Genomic DNA, 22,398 nt, shown 5'->3' with positions numbered 1-22,398 from the left:
CTAACTAACTGTAAAGAAACTAGTGCAGTGCGTGATGAAAACATGCCTGGCTTGAATGGGTTATTGCTGCTTGCAGCTTTCTCAAGAACTACTTTTCCAATTTACTTCACACTGTGCTTCCTTGGGTCCTGAGCCATAGCATTCACTTGCTATAACATAGTTGCAGCACACACCCAAGTTGCAGCCACTCGCAGTCAATAACCATGGTGAAATACACTGAGGAACAGACTACCATAAAGCAAAGTAGGCAACTGTCTCGGGCTCTACCTAAAAGACCATGAAACAGCTATAGATTTTAATAATAGGCTATATAATAGGTATGAAAGGTTAAAAATATATTGATTTATGTTACTATTCAAACTCATTGGACCCCCTACTACTACTACTACTACTACTACTACTACTACTACTACTACTACTATTAATAATAATAATAATATAACTAATAAGCTAGAGGCCCAAGGCCCAAAATGTCACAAAGAAATCAAATTAAAAGAAAGATTCCTATCTTTCTTTTAATTTGATTTCTTTATAATAATAATAATAATAATAATAATGATGAATAATTAAAAGCACTTAAATACAGTACTTAACAAGTAATGTACAATAACGATTGTTATTGTAATTTATTTGGCAAATAACAAACTGAATTCACCTTTTTATTCCCAGATTTGATAGTCTTAAATTAATCAAGCAGAACATTCAACCACTAAAACTAAAATAATGTGCTTCACCATTTTTACATTTTTTTTTTGTAAAACAGTAAATTTGAAAATTCATAGATAACAATAATAATTATATTATAGCATTAAAATATATTTTTGGTCAAAGAGCTTCTAGATACTGGTGTATTAACCATTACAGAAACATTATTTTGGTAATTACCAATGCTGTTAATTTAGGACAGCTGTTGCATTAACCAGTGGTCTAATAAATTTGTTAAGCAGTTTATATTGTGCAACTCCACTATTGACTAATATTGTGTACTTCGTCTTCTTCTGTACTCTTCTTTTACTTCAGAGGAAAACATTGTAGTAATTAATTTGGCCTCATCAATCCATCCATCCATCCATCCATCTATCTATCCATCCATCAGTTTCAGCAAACAAGTTTATTGGGCTACATGCCTGGTTAAAGTTAAATAACTGTCTGTTTTTGGGGGGTTGCAGTTCCCTAAAGCCTTGTAGTAGCCTTGTGTGTGTGGTTTGATGAGAATACAGGCTGCAGCGCTATGGAAAGCAAATGAATTTCACCGCAGCAAATGTCATGTGTGTGAGATCAGTAAGGAGGCCAACTCGGTAGAGAGCTCACTAAATGTGTGTGTGTGTGTGTGTGTAATGGTGGGGTTGGTGGCAAGAAAAGGGTATTTATCATAAAACACCAGGACTGTTTCCTACTTACAACACAGAGTAATTCAGCCTCGAGCAGCACACCAAGATTACAAATAACACACAGCAGCACACAGGCATTCGCATGCTGCCACACACACACACACACACACACACATGCACAAATAATACATGTATACACCATCCTGGGGGTATGAAAGGGGGAGTGCTGTTGCAATGGGTTCCACTTGGCCTGCACAAGATGAGATGGCTGGTGGCTATAGGAAACTGTCACTAAAGAAACATACAAATGTAGCTAATACAGCTGCACCGTTCCCACTGCAGTGTTACTCTAAAATATATTCTCTCCTGTGCACTAATTGATTCTGTTTCTTGCTGTGTGGCCTGCAGGGGTAAACGGGTTCAGTGTTCTGAGTTCAGTGTGCCTGTGGGTCCATTGGGAAGGCACAGATCAATAACAGGATTATCATTTACAAGCATTTTTTCATTAGGATTAGTACAGTATATTACTCACCTTCCTCCTGCAGGAGCCAGTGAAGTCAACCCATCTTTAGTGACACTACTAAGTATCAGCCATAGAGTTTATAGAAGTAGTAAGTGACCTGAAGAAGTGCATGTTAAATAGTTTCTGCACTGGAGAAAGAACCATCTCCATTGAAATTGTTTAATGTACACCTCTGAGGGAAGTCTCCTGTGTAAACAGTGGCCACTTGTTTAGAAGATTTAAAAGAGAGCCTATTTATCTTTCCTGAGAGCATAATGATATTTGTGCTTCTTTTGCTGCTAACTAAAAAAAAAAGGTCCCTTGGCAACGAACTGCTTGACAAGCAGAACGCACCTGTACTGCAGCTGGTGTCTTAAAGTTCCACTGCAGCACTTTTAAGGAATTCCCAAATCAAATAAACATGGAGTCGATAAGCTCTATGCTGAATTGCAATCCTGTAACTAAGCTAGTCAAGGGAGAAAGTGTCCCCTCTTATCAATGCTGCCTAAGGAAGACATGCCAGTTTATCTGTGAGTCCAACACAAAATAATCTTCATTTGTCCTCATTTTCATAAATGGGGACAGGAAACTGCAAAACATGCATCCCAAAATACATGAATCTGTATTGCAGTAGAGATATTTTAATATTTCTGATGGATTTGAAAAAAGCAAATGTCAATAGCTGCACCACTGATATTTTGTTTACCAAAAATTGAGAGTGGACACATTTAAGAAAATACTTATTCAAAGTAATGAGATAAAACACAAACTACAAATAATTTTGTTTGGTTACTTTAATAAAGCTTTAAATCTTTTGTGTCACTTTTTTCTGATAAAGCTAACGTAAAGTGCATAGTATCTTAATAACTCAAAATATAAGATGACTAAAAATGGCAACCATAGTTTCAGTTTAACCTAAAGCTGATGGCTGGTTGCCGCCATTTTTTTTTAAAGTTAGTGTTGAACCCTGGAATACTGTGAGATGCACTTAAAAGCCTGAGAAAAGACTTATCCCAAGGTCAAGCATGAAACTTTGCATTTGATGATTAATAAATTTAAAGAAACTGGCAACTATTTTAAAATAGATTAAGAGTTTTAAGTCATTTCTCAAGCAGAAATGCAAAACATTTGCTGATTCCAGCTCCTCAAATGTGAGGATAAGCTGCTTTTTGATCACATAAGATAGTAAAATGTTGGATATAGACCTCAGGCTCTGTGATGGGCAGTTTCTCTCAATTTCATAGACTAATAAACTAATTGGTTAATCAAGAAAAACAACTAGCTGATAACAAAATAACTCGATGATATACAGACAAACTGTTATGTTTTATGTTTTTATCCTTAATGTGTGACCCAACTGACTCTCAACCAGCAATGACCAGATGGTGATGAAAATCCATAATACATTTTCTGCTCATTGTCCCCAGAGGATTATTCCTGATTCAGCCAATCATCCATCCTGGCATAACCCCTCTTTACTTTTCTGCCACTATTGGCCTGAAATGTTCACTTGTACAAAAGAAATATCAAGAAGTAATGGACTTGAGATTTACTTGACACATTCAGTGCTGTTACTTCCCAGGCTGTAGCTCCACTTTGATGTCAAACATCTTTAAATTACAAAATTATCTCATAATCAAATCAGCAGATGGCCATGAAATTTGCTGAGCACATTGACGTTCCCAAGGGAATAAAACTTTTTGATCTTAACGGTCCCATGATCTTCAATCTAGTGCCACTCTGATGAAAAAAACACAACCATGATTCATTACTGTTAAGGTTTTAGAGCCAAACTGTCTAACATTTTCATTATGTGGGTTGTAATGTGACATTGCAGCAATATGCAGCACTCATGGGGATTTAGACTATTAGTCTTGTTTTCATCCAGAGACCTTTTATTGCAAAACATAAAATATATCAAAATAAAAAGAGATCTTTTAGAAAATAATACATGGTAATAAAGAAAAGTATGCTTTAGTGACATGGTCTAACTGTGTGCAGGTGCTTCTCAGTGTAAAACGATGCAGGTCATATTTTTTGGCTTTGTAATATCCGTGTAAAGATTCCCTTCAGGGCAGCTTTATTCATTAGCCTTTATTGCCAACATATTCAACCTGCATTGTGGGAATTCCTAAATGGAATAAACAGAGCACCCATACACACACACACACACACACACACACACACACACACACACACACACACACGTGTGTTTCCAGCTGTCTTGTTGTAACAAGAATTTGTTGGTTGGGTTCAGTTGGGTCTGTGAGCTGTTGTGAAAAGAGGTTCCTGTTGAAGAATAATGCAGCATTCACATTATGGGAATAAGTGCCTGAGTGAGTTAATGGTTAGAGGCAAAACCTTGAAAGTCCTCGTTTAAAGTGTTTTTGAAGCCATCTTGATGAAAGATGTACTGTCAGGGTGTCCTTGGTGAGCACAGAGGGACTTGGGAGTGACACCGGGTCCTCGCATGTAGATGTATATTATGACCGGCAGTCTAAGTTGTTCTGTAGGTTTATGGAGGATGAAGGACGTTTGCTGCACGTGGACAGTATGGATTGTTGTATTGGACAAAGAGGCACACACACACACACACGCATACACACACACACACACACTCAGAGTATTCTCTCTCTTTTATCCCACAGTGGATACGATGTTACAACTAGCAATTTGTAGGGTCGGATATTAACTGTTTAAATTTCATTTTAATCCCAGGTATGCTCTTTATCATGGACTAACACGTTTAGTGTTAATTGTTATTGTACCTTTATATTTAGGCTCATCTGGTCACATTACGGGCTACACGGTGGTGTAGTGGTTAGCACTCTTGCCTCAGATTTTGCATGTTCTCCCTGTGTCAGCATGGTTCCCTCCAGGTACTCCAGCTTCCTACCACAGTCCAAAAACATGCACCTAGGTTTAATTGGTGACTCTAATTTGCCCATAGGCGTGAATGACAGCGTAATTGTCTGTCTCTATGCGTCTGCCATGTGATAGTCTAGCGACCTGTCCAAGGTGTACCCCAACTCACGCTCAATGTCAACCGGGATCGGCTCCAGCCCCCGCGACCAAAGTGTGGATAAGCCATTAAGGGTAATGAATGAATGAATGAATGAATGAATGAATGAATGAATGGATGGTCACACTACTAACAATTTTGTTTTGTTTACTGGAAACAAGAAGTTTGCCACTCAAACATTTGTTTTTGATGTAGACTAAACTTTGTCTGTAATGTTAACAACAATTCTTCACAAATTTGCTTAGTGACTGTATTTCACTGTCAGATCCTAAAATCACTGATATATAGGCTTAATCTTTTTTTTTCTTTATTCTGGTCAAACAACTTTGCATTTGTTCTTTTACCACTTTGGGTGTAAGAAGTACATTTTTTTTTGCCATTCATCAAATACTTACAGCTGCAGAAGTACCCTCTGTGTAGTGTGGGAATCACAAATACACCAATATACAATAAAATACAAACCAAAAATCCAGCAATCGATAATGCATTACAGCAGCAATGACAAACCAGTATGCCAGGAAGAAAAACCTGAGGCAAACTGGGGTAAAATATATTTAAAAAATCTGACTACAGGGCAAAAAGAGGGTTTATGTAAGAACCATAACAGGTTTAGTGTCTACTAAAGGCACTACATGAAATGACATGATGTTTTTTTTATTTTAAAACATGGATAAAAAAGTTGTGCCTTGAAGGCTTCCCCAAGTAGTCCCAAAATTATTTTTGTGATGAAAACCATTCAGGTGTATTCATGTGAGATGAACACATTGTTCCCTACACTTGCCTGCAGGGGTGTCCTTGGTGACCCCACATTGAGGATAATTAGACTCGTCGAGGTCATCTATGAACACCAGGTTCACGGCTTGTATTTATATCCTGAAAGTTTAGGTGAGCTGCGTTCCTCAAAATATTAACCAACTAAAGGTTGATCAGCAATCTCTCTTCAAAATCAGTATTTTGCTGTTTGACTCGGAAGACTTGTTGCACCTGTGACACAGACGCTGATTTGGAAATCTGGGATGGAGCAGATGAAAAGAGGAGATGCTGACCGGGGGTGACCGTCTGCCTGGCTCTGACATGGAAGTAGAAATTGCTGTTCCCCTGTGAAGCATCCTGTGAGTCAGACCTTGCCTCAGTGAGCTTTTCTCAGGGGTTGCTGCAGGGCTTCGTATCCTCTCTGTCTTTTCTTGTCGCTTTCTATTTCCTTCATTTTATTCCCTCTCCCCCACCCTTCCTGCCTGCTCTGGTGCTGGGGCTGCTTATTGTCTTGGTCTAGCGCAGTCAAATCACCCTCTATCCTTAACTCTTTCCTTATTTTCCCCCCATTTACCGGCTGGCTGTGGAAATCAATAGTGCGCCTTCTCCAGACCTCAGCCATTTAATTTGACATTTGATCCAGTCGTGGGTTATTTATGTGTGGGAGATACAAATGAATTCTTTCTCTCCCCCTCCACCCCCTCTGTTCTGCCCTTTGTCCCCCTCTTTACTCTGGAGGTAAAGCCGTCTCCAGTGGAAGTGTGTTTATGTAAGCTTCCTTGATACACCACGTAGTAATGCCCACAGGACCCCATTTACAGCGATTGGTGACGCTACAGAGTCATTGCCTGTGGTCGAGATCCCCATTTCGCTTTGCATGACTAATATCTTGCATGACTAGTCACATGCATCGCGCTCTATATACAAAATAAGGCAATTGGCAATTTAGATGGGGCCTCATGCAGTTATGGTGTCTCTGTTAGGTAAGATTAAGTCGCCACCATTTTGTAATCCTGATGACTCGACTGGGGTTACGATGGTGTCAGATGGTGCGTGCTTGGGTTTGTGATATTTATTATTACACATAGCAGAGGCACAAGGTGAATTATATTAGTTTACAATGCAATGATGCTATGATACGAGCACGAACTCTGGGGCACAAATTGTGTCTTTACTACAAATTAGATTCTAAGGCATGGCATAAACTGGATTACTTGACAAACATGTAACATGGTATTTCCTTGACATGAAAACATTTAGGTGAGTAGGTGGAGGTTAAAGCATGACCACAATAATCCATAACCATGTGTTTACTATTCTAACCATGACAACGAAGGTCCTAACCTTAATTAAACACTCGATGCAATCAAAAATTTGATCTTTCCATTAACCTAAAAAAAGCTATTTGTATTTCTAGCCTGATTAAGTGGGAGTTATGTGTTGAGATATTAGGCATAGATAAGTCTGGCTTCCTTCCTATAGAATGGAGCTATATAGCACTTGGCTTATTGTGCTCAAAGTGCCTAAAGAAGGGAAATAAAGAAAATAAAGAAAATACATCTGAACAATCTAGATTTATAAATAAGACTAAAGGTAAGAGATGTAACTTACTTAGCTATATATTTTTTTCTATACACATGAAGCCTGTTAATGTCCTCATTTCATATTTTTCCATGACCTAATTTACAGCATTTTACAAATGTAAAAAAATCTTTAGGGCGTCACTATAAATTGTGTTTTGCAGCAGAGAGATTAATAAAACAGCAATGCTGTTCTTACTGAACTTATGTGGATGACGCTTCATTAAAAGCCGTGTTTCCATTGAAGTTGAAGTGGAATTTTGAAATGTCGCATTAAAGAAAATGAAAATGCGTATTAAGGATGTTGCCATCAACTGCTTTAGAGCAAATAAACAAAGCTGCATGAATTTACTTTTGTCAGAAGATGGCAGTGTAATGTATTGCTGTAGGCCAGGGATTCCCAAAGTGTGGTGCGCGCACCCCCAGGGGTGCACAGGCTGCTGCTAGGGGGTGCGCGGGATGAAAAATGCAATGGCGGTCTGATAATACACAATTACATTTTTCCCCACACACAATAAAGATGTGTAAATAAACATTTCCTTTGTAAAATGTAAAATCAAAAACTGTAATATTAATTAATTCATTTCCATTTTTCCAACCTGTATTATGATGACGGGGTTGTGTTTGTTAGCTCCACGCTCATTTAAACTTGCTGCAATTTTTGTTCAACGCGGCTCAAAATATTATAACATTTTCCCAAATTATCTGCTTTCTGCCTCTGATCCTGAGCCTGTCATTGTCCTCTTTGCTCTTAAAAGTGGAAGCTTGCGCATAACTTTGTTGCATTATATTGTGTTTCAGATTCATTCAAATGTGAGAGCGCATTGTTGTGATGGTGATTATTTTATTATATGAGTGTTCTGGTCATTTGAGCATGATTAACCATGCCGCCTTTTAATATGGCGATAAAAAACTTGTTGCATTTTTTTTGAAGGTGTGGGGGATTGGGGGTGCGTCAACCCGGTTGGGACATAGAAGGGGGTGCGCGGCTAAAAAAGTTTGGGAACCGCTGCTGTAGGCTAATCCGTCAGTAAACAGTAGAAGGAGTAGAGATTGTGCAAGAGAGAAAAAACAACAACAAAAAAGAGGCTGCTGATTGGACAGCTTTGGCCACCCACGAGAGAAAATGGAGAGAAGTCTTCAGAAATTTGAACAGAGTCTGAGATGTTTGATGAATATAGCCTGTGATGTCTGCTTCTTGCAATCAGGAGATTCCTGTATTACAATAAGAAAGCTCTAAAATAAGTAAAATTCAATTTAATGTGAAGTAGTCAGAAAAAAGAGCTCTCCTGTTGGAACTCTAAAAATGTTTTGTTGTTCTGCCATTTGAAATCAAACTGGAATAGTGAAACAGAAAAGGTCATCTCTATACATAAACAACAAATATATGTGGAATTAAACTCTCTTCTCTCTGTCTCTCTATGGTTTAAATTCATAATCGATTAAAATTGTAGTTTCTATATGTCAAAAGACACAAATCATTATATTTGGTCAAGGCAATCACGAAGTCAAATGGACACATTTTTAATGAAGGTTCCTCCAGTGGAAATTGAATTTCATGCAGTGAGTAATCGCTCCTGCTGTTGTACACAGTCAGTGGTTTGTGTCACACATTAGGAGTTTAACACCATATTTTCTATCAGTGCCGTTGCTTCTTGACCTCCCTCTCTGTCCCTGTGTCTTTGGCTTGACTGATGAGGCTTAACACGTTGGAAGTAATTTTTTAATCAGCCTTTCATTTATTCCTTTCACCATCTGTTATCACCAAAACCTCTAAAAGCTTTCTCCACTCTCTCGTCCTGATTAGGCCTTAAAGCTGTCCAGCAGAGTAAAATGCTGTGAAGGAGGAACCTTTTTATAATGCAGTCTTTCTCCTCATCAGTTAACCATTTATTCATAGTAAGGAGAAGTGGGGGGACTGTGTGTTTGTGTGTAGTCACTGCATTCAGCATTTAATGCACAAACGCATTGTATTCGTCATCCAACTTCTGATCAGTTTGTCATTTTTAGCCCTCGGTATAATCCAAAACTTCTGTCCAGACTTAAATAGCCCCGATCTGAACTTTATCACACTATTGAATGGGCATTTATCAAAGCTATCATCACATTAGTAAGGGTAAGTAGAGGCCTCTACCGTCTAGAAGGTTGTTGTCAGCCCATTCAATGACCTGCTCCACCTTCTAATATGTACAATAGGTATTTCAGCCCGTTCAATGACCACTTTCTGTTTAGTAATATTTCATTTTCAGTGTTGTTAGGTTTAAGCACAGAAAAAAAGTTCATTATTATTCTTCATTATTGTTTGGTCTAGGCTACAAAACTACTTAAGTTCCTGGTTCGTTATCCTTAACCGCTTATGCACGCTTGGGTTGCGGGAGGCTGGAGCCGATCCCAGCTGACATTGGGCGAGAGGTGAGTTACACCCTGGACAGGTCTCCAGACTCACAGGGCTGAAACATAGAGACAGACAATCACATTCACACCTACGGGCAATTTAGAGTCACCAATTAAACCTAGGTGCATGTTTTTGGACTGTGGGAGGAAGCCGGAGCACCCTGTGAGAACCCACGAAGACACAGGAAGAACATGCAAACTCTACACAGAAGAGCCGCAAGCCAGAGACTCTCTTGCTGTGAGGCAAGAGTGCTAACCACTACACCACTGTGTAGCCCATATCCCTGGTTAGGCATATTAAAACATAGTGAAAAAAAACTGGTTCCAGAGCTTCAAGGTTCAAGGTTCAAGGTTTTTATTTGCCATTTGTGAACAGACCACAGTCCAAACTCATAAGAATTTTTGTGCAGGGCTCTCTTGTGGTCAACAAAAAACTTAAATAATGAGAATAAATATAAAATATAAACATATCATAAAACATAAACATAAGGGTATCAGCTCAAAAATATGTACACTATATACAACATTATGGAATAAGGCAGTCTAATAAGAAAAATATAAATATATAAAATATTGATGCACTGTACAGAAGGTTTGGTATGTGCAGACTCAGAGTAATAAATACTGGGGGGGCAGAGAGAGATACAGTGAGACCAACTAAAACGTGTATCATTCATTTGATTTGATTTGATTTGTTTAACTGCAATGTGATTGATACGGATTAACGTTATCGAGCTAGCATTACCTTAAAAGTCCAACATTAACATCTTACCTTCAGTGTTAATGACAACGTATCAATCAAGACGAGCAGCACACATCTGTTGTACCAGTTGTGTTGGGATGCCAATGTAGGCTCGCAAAGCCAGGAGCATAGACTGTATATAAATAATGGACGTAGTCACCGTGACGTCACCCATTGGTTTGTGGACGGCCCATTGGAAGCCTCGAGTTCAGCATTATACTCATCGCCATCTTGCGTCGCCATCTTGTTTCCGATACGCGGAGCAGACCATAATTGGACTGTGGCGGAGCGAGAGGGATCTGACGACACTGACTACACGCATCTCTACACCGGCAGCTCGACTGAGAGAAGCCGCTGCTAATTCATGTTAGCATTAACTGGAGCATTAACTCGGATGTTAGTTTTGGCTAGCAAAAAAACAAAAACAAAATATATCTTTCTTACCTCAGAAAACTGAGCAGCGACTCCTTGGAGCGTCTGTTTGTCCAGCCAAACACTGAACAAGACATTTTACTGAACAAAACGTTCAAATAAACTGTCATTAAGTGAAAATATAGTGTGAAAGGGTCAAAGTTATGAGACCAAATCGGTAAACGTCCTCTTTTCTATCTATATAACGTTACATATAACTTTATTGACACGTTGCCGTGGATACGCATTGCTCTGCTTCTCTCCTGGTGACGGCTCACCTGGCCAGTGACCTGTCAATCAAAGCTAGAAACGCCCCAAATCATACGATTCTTTATCTTCTATTTTTTTCTAAATGGGGCCATTATTAGAACTATTGACATCAAATTGTCTTGAAGAAGATTTTTTACTAGCGATTGAGACCATAATGTTGTCCCTGAAAATTTTTTCTGAGGTAATAAATCAAGTGAGAAGTTTTCAAATTGAAATGAATGGGCAGATTTCTTTTGCAGCCAAACTTAGCACCCCCTACTGGAATTTTCGGTGAATTGCAGGCTTTATGCACTTCCTGGTGGCTTCCATGCTCAGGCACGAAGGTTGCCGCCTGGCCAGGAGCAACATTTGCAAAGAGACCATGTAGTCAGTCATTGTTGTTGTCTATGGAGAGCGAAGACGTATACAGTGACATAAGTTATGTCACTTGTTTACTTTTGGTTTTACACAGGACATGACCGCCAGACTGAATATTTCAACAACTTTTGAAAGTACACATAGAACACATTATCACCCCCAACTCATTCTTAAGTGGACCTTTGACCTTTGAGGATGGATTTATATTTCATAGAGGTGGGGGGAAAAATCGATTTGGCATGGTATCGCAATATTTTGCATGGCAATATTATATCGATTCATGGCCACCAAGTAACGATATTTAATGTTGTGACGGCAGTCAGTATTTTCGCCATTTCTTTTTTTCCAGAGGCTGTAGTGGGCTCAATTTTAGGAATATACTGGATATACTGTTATCATATGAAACTAGAAGATCTAAGGAGCATCAGGATATCATGTTGAGAAGTAGTAGAAATACAGTGCAATGTTAGACTTAAAAAAAAAAAAGTTTAATTAAAAAAAAAAAAAAAATCAGAGCAGTGAAGCTTAAAGTTGAGGAAAGTTTGAGAAAATGCTGCAGTTGTTGTCGTCCATACATGTTTGATATCAGTTAAGTTCAGTTTGACTGAATACGTTATTGGTCAGTCTGGGTTTGACTCTCATTGTGAAGAAATAAAAAGACTGAAGTGAGATGAATAGACTGATAAGTTCACTCTTATTATAATGCAGTTAAACAATTAAATCGCAATATATTGTATCACAATACTCACCATATCGCAAAATGCTCAACATTGCATTAATGTTGTATCGGGATAAAACCTCTGCTGATTCACAACTCTGATATTTTATGGTGGTGAACTTGGTTGTTCAGGTGACAAATGACAGAAATAGTAGAGAAAGAGGTTCAAACCCTTGCTCATTTCAGGAAACAGAAAACAAACACAGTATTTGGTTAATGATTTGCAGATTGCAGTTAGTTGCACCAATTTGGCAACTTTTGCAATTCATCCACACATGCACATACTTAAAGGGAAATAATCAAAATGTTTTGCAGTTCTATTTGGGAGTGCTGGCCAAATAAATTGTGTTCTTGAGAAACACTGCCAAAATCCAGGCACACTCTGATGAAATGATATGAAGAGAGAACAGGAGTGTATCTTGTAATATTCCCATGAAGGATAATATTATCTGTGCTGGTCCTGCTGAGAAAAATTACACAGCATACAAAACAAAACAAAATAAAAAAGCATGACCGTTTCATATTTAGGCGTTTGTTACCTCTGTTATCTATTATGTCAGTTTGAGTGGTTCTTTGTGATTTTACAGTGATATGAACACACTGTAATGCCAAAACAAATCATAATTTCACCCACAATAATGCAATTTTCAAAAGTACAACTCCTGACACTGTAATGCCACTGGTGCCACTAAAGTGTACAAATAAATTACTTGTATATTATGAACAATACCCATTTGATAAAAGAAAAAAAGAAAAGAAAAAAGTAATAGCTAGTGAACAGCTACCTCAATGAAAAGCATTGTGCACACCCTGTAGGAGAGTGTTATCAAGTATTCAGCAGGTTTGACTGGCAAACAACAAACTCAGTTTGTTGATTTTTTGAGAGCGAAGAAAATCATTCAGATTTTTGTTAGATAAGTTAGTTCTTGCAGGTTTTGCTTCTACAGTTGTTCAAGCTGACTTTGGTAGATATTCTATGTCTGTTTATAGAAAAAGAACTAAATGTGCATACGCAGAATGTGTTTGGCTTCTCCAGGTGGTGCGTCAGTCTGCTGCTGCTGGAGATGGTCTCTGCAGCCTTCCTGAGTTGTTTCCTGTCAATTAGTCACTCTGAAGATATGCAGAGTTTTTATGTTTGTATTAAATTTCAGCAGAAGCAGAGAGGGCTATTACTTTCTTTTTTCTTTTGCTGACCTTGGATAGGTTAACATGCTGTGGTCTTTGTAGATTTTCTCATACTTGAAGATCTTTAGGTTAACTTCACATGTGGCTGCAGGGTGGGGCTAGAGGGGCTGTATCCCTGATGGTTTAAAGATATCTGACACACACTACGCTGCCTGATTTCCTATTTAGGTGCTTTTTTCCGTGTTTGCTTTGACAGGAATGCATAATTTTTTGATCAAAAGAGGAACCTGAAACTGCTGACTATGAGAAAGTGGAGGCAGGCATCAGGAGAGTTAAGCCAGCAGGGGGTTCACCAGCCGGCAGCCATAGGAAGGACCCTGGTGTGCAGACTCAGAAAAAGTACCCATCTGCTAAAATTTACAGTGACAGGGCTTCATTCAGAGCTGATATGAGCAGGACTCCTGACTCGTGACCTTTCGGTGAGCAGAAGTTTGTATTTATATTTTTATATTATATTCTCTTCCAGTTAGTTTTCTGAACTTGACTGTTTGTTTGTTTCTGCATCTACCTGCCTTCTGTCTGCACCTGGGTCTTGGCTGTGTTATTGTTAGCGTGTTTGTAGAGGGTACTGTATATAATACTAGAAATTGATTTTCAAATCCCACGCATCATCATCATCTCCATGTATTTATTACCAGTTCCATAGCATTACTAGTAAATACACGGTCACCCATAGAGTCTGTTAATTGTGGTTTAATTTTTATTGTGAAATGTTTGGAAGAGATTGATTAATACAGTTTTGAGAAGATATACACTTTATCTGTCCAGAATAAGTCACGTTGTCACAATCATTTCATGGAAAGAGGTCAAAAAATATATATATTCCAACTGGGCGTGTAATTGCAACCTGTCAAAGCAAAAAAAAGGAAAGAAAATTTTTTATGTCACAGCTGGTGCTTATTAAGGTTTTATTATAATATTTTGGTTTCTATTTGTATGCCTTCCTTCATTCTTGCCAGAAAACAAAATTCCTTTATTCAAACTGAATAAAACCAATAAAAAACAAGACATCATAATCATCAAACATCATAATAGTGATGCTAATAGTAGGTTAAGGGAAGTGATCAATTATACGAAAAATATGTAATCTATCAGACTGACTAATCATTGTTGCTGATTTATTATTAATAATAATAACTTTATTTATATAGCACCTTTTAAAAACAGCAGTTTAAAAAGTGCTTCGACAGAGAGCAGTGAATCACAACAAGAATGATGCCATACGGCTAAAAACAATTCTTACATTAAAAGAAAAACAATAAGAGACAAAGCACCAACAATCACAAGGCATTCTCAGATGCACAGAAAATAAAATGTAAAAGGAGTAAATAGGAGAGGTGAGATAAACAGCATTACATAAAACTAAGTCTATAAAAGTGGGTTTTAAGAAGTGATTTAAAAGACGTTACTGTCTCTGGGCGCCTTATCTCCTTGGGCAGCCCATTCCAAAGTCGGGGGGCTCTGGTGCAGAAAGCCCTGTAACCTTTGGGTTTTAGTTTTGACTTTGGAACGATCAGAAGGGCGCCACCCAAGGACCTAAGGACGCGGGTCAGCTCGTATGGAGTAAGTAATTCTGTGAAATAACTAGAAGCCAGACCTAAAAGAGCTTTAAAAGTGATCAGTAAAATTTTAAAATCAATCCTAAAATGAACAGGGAGCCAGTGCAAAGAAGCTAACGTGTATATTTGAAAATAAATCTCTGCAACCCAGCTATAAATGTCCAGCTCAGCGTCATTAAATTAACTTTCAGTGACTTTTCAAGTCCAATCAGAGCTCCTCTTGATAACATTAAAGTGAACATTTTGATGAAATCCACTTCTCACTGTACTATTTCCTTTCTCAAGATGTTACACTGCACATGGGGTTAGCTGAGGGCTTTGAGACATGTATAAAGTGTCTGAAGTTTCATTCAGACTCATCACTGGCCTGGCTCAGAGGCTTTGGTTGAAACGATGCTTCACAATAGAGAACAGGCCCCTAACATTCTTTACTTTAACAAACCTTTACTGTAGCCGTCTCTTTTCTTTTCTTTTTTTCTTTCACTCTACAGCCCTGGCAATTGTCAAAAGCTTTTTTTTATACTTTGCATATATTTTATACTTGCATTTTTATAGCTCAGAGAAACTTGGTGTCAAGAGCTGGAAATTGAATTCTCAAGTTCAGAGAGTAGGGTGGACAAACCCCGTTGAGCAGCAAACTTGCTTCTTCTGTTTTCTTGTTTTTGTTTTTTTACACACATGCACACGCAAACACCTAAGGGCACGCACACACACATGCATGTAAAAAACTTTGTGTGTGTACGGGATTCCCTAACAGCGGTTGAACAACACTCTCCGTCACCCCTGGTGTGAGCAGGAAAAACCTACTGCAGGCTCCCCATCTGTTCAGCTCCAGAGTTATGGCAGAGATCCATCTCACTCACACACACACACACACACACACACACACACACATACCTCATTCATAAGGTTGGTCAGATTCAGACCCCAGTCCACTGGGAGCAGAGTGTGAGGGAGAGTAGCAGCGGTGTTAGAGGCGCTCCTCCTGAAGTCTAGTTTTAACATACTGTGCCATTTAGAGCCATTAGCCAGTCACTCTGCTGAGCGCGCTCACTGCATGAACACTTCCCCGACTATTCAAACACAAACCTTGAAATAAAGCTTGAAATGAACTGTAGCCCCTGATCACAAAAGATGGCCCAGATTTATAAAGAAACGTACAAAAAACCCTTGTCTAATATCTCTCCCTCCTTCACTCATTCACTACTCACTCATATAAAGGTGTCAATCAGCATACAGACTGATCTGATTTTTGTTTCTTATAAATATATCACTGGCGATATGTAATTACATCGTTAAAAAAACACGTTATCATTAAAAAAACACACACACATTTTAGCTTGTCATCTGATATCCCACTCCCTGCTGCTGTTGTGAAAAAGATACGGTCACATGTGCTGATGATGGAAATAAAAAAGATGTAAAATGAATGCAGCCTGATGTCAAAACGCTAAACCAAACGTTCGGGGCTCCAAAAAGAAAAAGCCAGAGTACGGAGAGAGCAAGAAATTGAAAGGAGCAGCACCAGCGATGACAGGTGAAGCTGAATGTGGCAAAGGTGAGGAGCTAGGCAGACAAACAAATAAAACCTGCTGCAGTGGGCTCGTGTCTTATCACACTAGACAACCTATGGCTTCCATTGGTGCCAATCTTTCTTGTAAAATGGGGCTAAGTATTGCTCAAAAGCCTCAGTTTTGCTCAGGGAAGAATCTGCATTTCCATTTTTTCAACATTATTTGAATGTTTCTGCATACTGGGGTCCCTGAAGAGTTTTGTAATTACAAAAACTTGGTGAATGGATGTGGATGAAGTGTTCCATTTGGAAAATGTTGTCCATCTGTCCTTAATTCCTAATAGCAAGCCTATTAGGAGAACAAATAGCCTCCAAAGCAGAAATGCTGCCCTCTCCTAGTTTGTTTTCAGTTGTGTTGATGTTACATTCTTATTTTAGGATTCATTTTGTGTAATAAAAGCAAAATATAGTGATTAAGGAAACCCTCTGCAATCTCTACCACCAGGACCTCTGCAAAATCTAAAGTCATAGTTTAATTACATGTAAGCAGTGCTGCTACTGCTTTCTGTGTAAATTAAAGTCTCACTGAGAACAATACCTCACCATATCACTGTGGGAAGGAAGAAAAAAACAATTAACTGAATTCAAAACACTAACTGCCAGTGAGACTGATGCAAACGGCTGACATACATCACACTGATGTCTCATCTATATGATGTCGGCTTATGTTAGACTTGTGCTAACTGCACTGCAATAAGTGTGATAATGGAGCAGGAGCTTTGTGTTTTTTATAATGCGGGGAAGAGATTTCAATGATGTATATTTAAAAAAACACAGATTTGTGGCTGTGATGTTCAAAGATTTTTTCTTACATCCATTAAAGAGCTGACTTTAATGGGTGTACGATACACATACGCAGTTGGAAGGTACAGGTATGATAAAAATAGACACTCTGCACAGCTGTACTGTTGTATATGAAACACTGATCTTACACATATGCTGCATTACTTCCATCCACTATCCATAGCAAGCCTTTGTGATTAATGGGTGTCAGTCAAAAGCATGAAAATCTACCTGTAGAGACTTGAATCACACCTGGAATAGGTTCAGATCATAATGTCTGCTTGGATTTAAAACAAAAAAGTTATTTATTAAAGCTCTTAAAATCAAAATATGCACTGACAACTGTATTACCATTACAGAGAGATACATTTGCCAAAGCAAAAGAGCAGACAAGTGTCAGCTTTGAATGAAATTGTTGCCTTCGTCTTTAGAAGTTTCCTTTTTATTAACATGGATATAAGTTGTTCTTGATCATTACATCCTCGGTTTCAGTCGCGATGATACCTTTTTTTTCTTGCAAGTGTAGATATCTCTGACTTTTTGAAAACATTTTGACTGTCTAATTTGCACTTGAAAGATTTCTTGTTGCAGCAGAGCACAAGAAAATTCCAACATTTAATACAATGTATTGTTGTCTTGAGGCGTTTGCTATTCATTATTCACATTGCACTGATGGTGGACTGGTCAATTACTGCAGGATGTCAGAGGTAGCTTTAGTATCTATAGGCTCTGTGCCTTTGCTTTGCATTTCATAGATGAATATGAATAGTGTTCAGAAATTCAGGTTGTGGAAATGAATGCAAAGAAAGAAGGACTGACAGAAACAGCATCTTAAGTTGTTTAGTTTCAGATACAGAAAGAGTTTATGGGACATGTGGTCCACATGTTACATGGAAGAAAAGCAGGTGAATATATAGACACAGTTGCCCATAGACTTGGAATAATTTTGTTTTCAGACACAACTCTATGTTAATCGTGGTTTCATTTTCATTGTGATATGTTTGGAAGAGATCCATTAATAAAGTTTTGAGAAGATATGCACTTTATCTGTCAAGAATAAATCACATTGTCACAATAATTTCATGGAAAGAGGTAAAAAAATATTTTATTCCAACTTTTTGATCGACCGTGTATATCTAAATGTTATTTTACAATATTAGTAATATAGTAATATAAGTATTATTCTAAAGTTTACGTTATAGGTTGCTTAGCTTGGTTTTGGAAGAAGGCAGAAACATCAAAACAAAAAACAAAATCAGCGATCATCAGTTGAAATGCAGAATAATAGCCTAAAGAATTCAGAAAATGTGAGGAGGGGAAAAAAGCATTCTGGCATATTTACAATGATGCTTTCCTGGATCACAGTTTTTAGCTATCGCTCCTCAGTGAACTGCCTCCTTGGCGGAAGTCTGACAGCATTTTCTAGTTTAGTATCTAGTTATGATTATGGATTTTCCATGTTTTTTAGGCTTGTTGATACTGATATAGTCAAATAAAAATAGCATGAATTCAATAAGAAAGTGAAAATATCAAACACAGCAAACTAAGCATAAGTGCATTATTTTCAGCCCTTGGACAAATGTAGTTGATGACCCCCTGCCGTAAATTGACACTACTTAGTACGGCTGGGCAATATGGACCAAAAGTCACATCCCGATATATTTAGGTCGAATATCGATATGATATATATCCCAATATTTTTATCCCAAAGTGAGAGCAAATGTTAAGTCAAAGTCAAAGCCACAAATAATAATGTCACAAATAATTTTGTTTAAACCGTTTATTTAAGTGAACATAAATACTGTATAACAGGAGTACCTTTAAAAAAAAAAAAAAAAAAATCAATGCTCCATAAAGCTCACATTTAAATAAAATAAAAACCTAAAATAAAAATAGCCTATGAAATTAAATAGGTCAATCTTTTTCTGAAATTAGTACATTTGTACAAAGAATAATGAACATTACAAAAGAACTAAATATGACAAACCCTAGTTGGGCAGCATTTATATATAAAGAAAGGGAAAAAATTTAACTATATCGATATATGCGATATGGTCCAATTCCATAACACATTTAAAATATATCGATATATTTTTTATATCGATATATCACCCAGCCCTACTATTTTGAATGTTTTTCAGTTTGTTTGTGTTGTTAGTTGCAGTAAAAAAAATTTGCTTAATAGCCAAAATTAGATGTAACTTGCCATGTCTAGAGAAGTGCTTCAGTATATAACTCTGTTAACATATTCCGTGATAGAAAATAATGTTTTTCCTGTTCCTTAAACATGAGAAAAAAAAGAATAATTTTCGTGTACAGCTCATACAAATCATCACAATCCTGACTTTTCAACTGTTTTTGCATCTCTGAATCTTTTATAGTCAGCCATGGTAACTCAGTGGGAAGCATTCAGCACCACGGTCAGCTCCACTGAAGTCCACACTGAAGTCCTGCTGAATTCAGGCATCACACTGCAGGCAAAAGTGGCTCAAATCTTTTTCATTTTCTTTTTTTTCTTCTCATATGTGACACAGATCTGTTTGTTTTATAACAGAATGAGCAGCACAAATCTTATGCAATTTGATCTTTTTTTATTCAGATTTTGGCCACTTTTACATGTGGTCCTAAGTCAGATACAGGTCTAATTTTGTAACCTCAGTCCGAACAGTCGTATCAGTATTTATTCATCTTTTACATCACTCTAGATTGATATTTGACACAATTCTGCAGTGGCAGGAGTCACTCAGTGAAGACAAACATGGATGATAGAGGAAGTCAATTAAATTATAGTATTTGGGGTGACACCTCTGTACAAGCAAAATTGGACTTACATCTACATTTTACTCAAGCTTAAGTGCTACCAAAGTAAATATTTCTTAATGAGAGATGTACATATGATGCAAATTCCAAAAAACTACAGTAAGGAAGCGAGTGATCTGCCCAACAGTCCATGGAGGAATATTGCTTTCTGCAGATTTGTTGCACAGTGAGAGAGCACTTTATGCTTTATTGTAATACAGGTTAAAGAAAAGCAAAGAAACACTTTGCAGTGATCATTCTAGGAGCATTTCCTTTGGTCTATATGGAATATATGCAGAATTTTATTCATAATGGCTTCATGATACAGTATTGACAGACTGATGAGAGTATTCACCGAAATCAAATCACTTTCTCGAAACGTCAGAAGCATTTTCTCAAAGGGTATAAATAAAACGAATCCTTATTGGTCTCTGTGGGGAAATCAGACCTTTGCAGTCTCAAATATAAGAGGATACAGAAAAAAGCAGTTTATTCTTGACCTTGGGAACTGTGTGTCTGACAAAATAACTTCAGCTTAAAGGTCTGCTTTCAGCCAACTCTGATGGCCTTCATCTGTGAATGGAGCTGGCTGGAGGACATCAGTCACACTTGTTAGAGAAATATCATTTTCTGAAAATGAGTTTCATGGAAGCTTTGTTCATAAGTGCAACTTGCTTTACAGTTTTAACCCATAGAGAGAAGAGAAACTAAAATTTCCTGTTCTTTGTGAATCAGAGGTTGAATTACCTTTTAAATGTCATAAATATCAATATGGTTTTCTGTGGCAAGGTTTCTTTTAATTGGATTCAGGATTGGAAGTTCAAGCTTTCATTAATATTATTAGAAATGGCAGCTTGTCTTGTAGAGTCACAGGCTGAATTTTAAACAGTTTTTTTTTCTCTCTGACATGAATGTGTGCTGATCCTCCTTTGAACAGAAGTTGTGTTTTTCGGATTTCCAGCATGCTCGAATGATGAAGGTTTAGTGATGCCAACCAGCCTTTCTCACATCAACAAAAGCAAAATCAACTTCCTGCACTGCTCCCAACAGTGTCTCACACATAATTACTCATTTTCAAGCAGGTCTACCTGAGGCAACCACAAACCTCAAAATCAGCAAAACTTGAGCTGAGTGCAGTTTCACTATCTCCTGCGGTTTCTTCTTTTAACTGCATCAGCCCGAGGAGACTAGCCTACACTTCCTTAATGTCTCATAACACTGGTTTTCATTTCTCCTCAGAGGACGCTGACAAAACTTCCAAATGACTTTATCTTAATTAAATTTCTGAAACCATGCCATGGACTGAAATTATGCGATATTTGATCAAAGTGACTAAGTTTGATCTTTAAGGAATAGTGCAACATTTTGGGAGCCAGGCTAGTTGATTTCCCTGCAGTCTTTTTGCTGAGCTAAACTAACCATGTCCTGGATCTGGCTCCATATTTATCATGCACATTGTATTTCTAACACAGAGTCTGTTATTTAGCCTGTGCTTATTGATATAAATTTGGTGGACAAATTAATGGAAACATCTGTTACTATAATGCAGTATAGCACCACAAACTGCATCAACAGCTCTTTAAAACAGTTTAAACTAAACTGAACAATATAACCTTTCTGAAGGTAGGATTTATTGCAGGGTTCTTGTATTAGACTTTTTTAACTTTAGCTATAGGTGCAGGGCTGCAGAAATTAGTGAGGTCCAGAATTGTTTGTTATATGCAGAATTTCTGGATGAAAAAAAATTTAACCAAAATACCACTGTTGGTTGGATTAAACAAGAGCTATGCACATGTCATTTTGGCTATTATTTAGCCTGAAACGATGTTTATATGACTACATGATTTACTCCAGAAAATGTGTAGTAGTCAAGTGTCAAGTAAATAAAACGGATTCCAGCTTGTGATTATGTTAACAACAGGAGATGATGGCCAAAATAACTAATAAATAATATAAATAAATAATAATAAATAATATAGGTCAGCAACTAATCATCATATTTTTCAAGAAAATAGTAAAACATATCTATCTCATTTCATTTAAGTGTGTGGTTTTGTTTGTCCAACACTCCAAAACCCCCAATATATTACAATTTCTGTCACAGAAGATGCAGAAAAACAGAAAATATTTACATTTGAGAAGCAAGCTGGGGATTTTTCTTTTGGTATTTGCTGGAAAAATCGCTGAAATAAATTGAAACAGATACGTTTTCTTAATGCATTTATAATACATCGATAAGATAATACACCAATCACACTTCACAGTATCAGTATGACAAGGATTTAACCACCAGATCAGATAATGTATGTTTCCTTAAGTTATGTGCACTAAGCAGAGGTGGAAGAACTACTCAGATATTTTACTTAAGTTAAAGCAACATTAATACAATGTAAAAATACTCCATCACAAGTATTAGTCC

This window comes from Centropristis striata, chromosome 15, assembly GCF_030273125.1.
Source record: "Centropristis striata isolate RG_2023a ecotype Rhode Island chromosome 15, C.striata_1.0, whole genome shotgun sequence".
In the NCBI taxonomy this organism is placed as follows: Eukaryota; Metazoa; Chordata; class Actinopteri; order Perciformes; family Serranidae; genus Centropristis; species Centropristis striata.
This window is presented reverse-complemented; position numbering follows the sequence as displayed.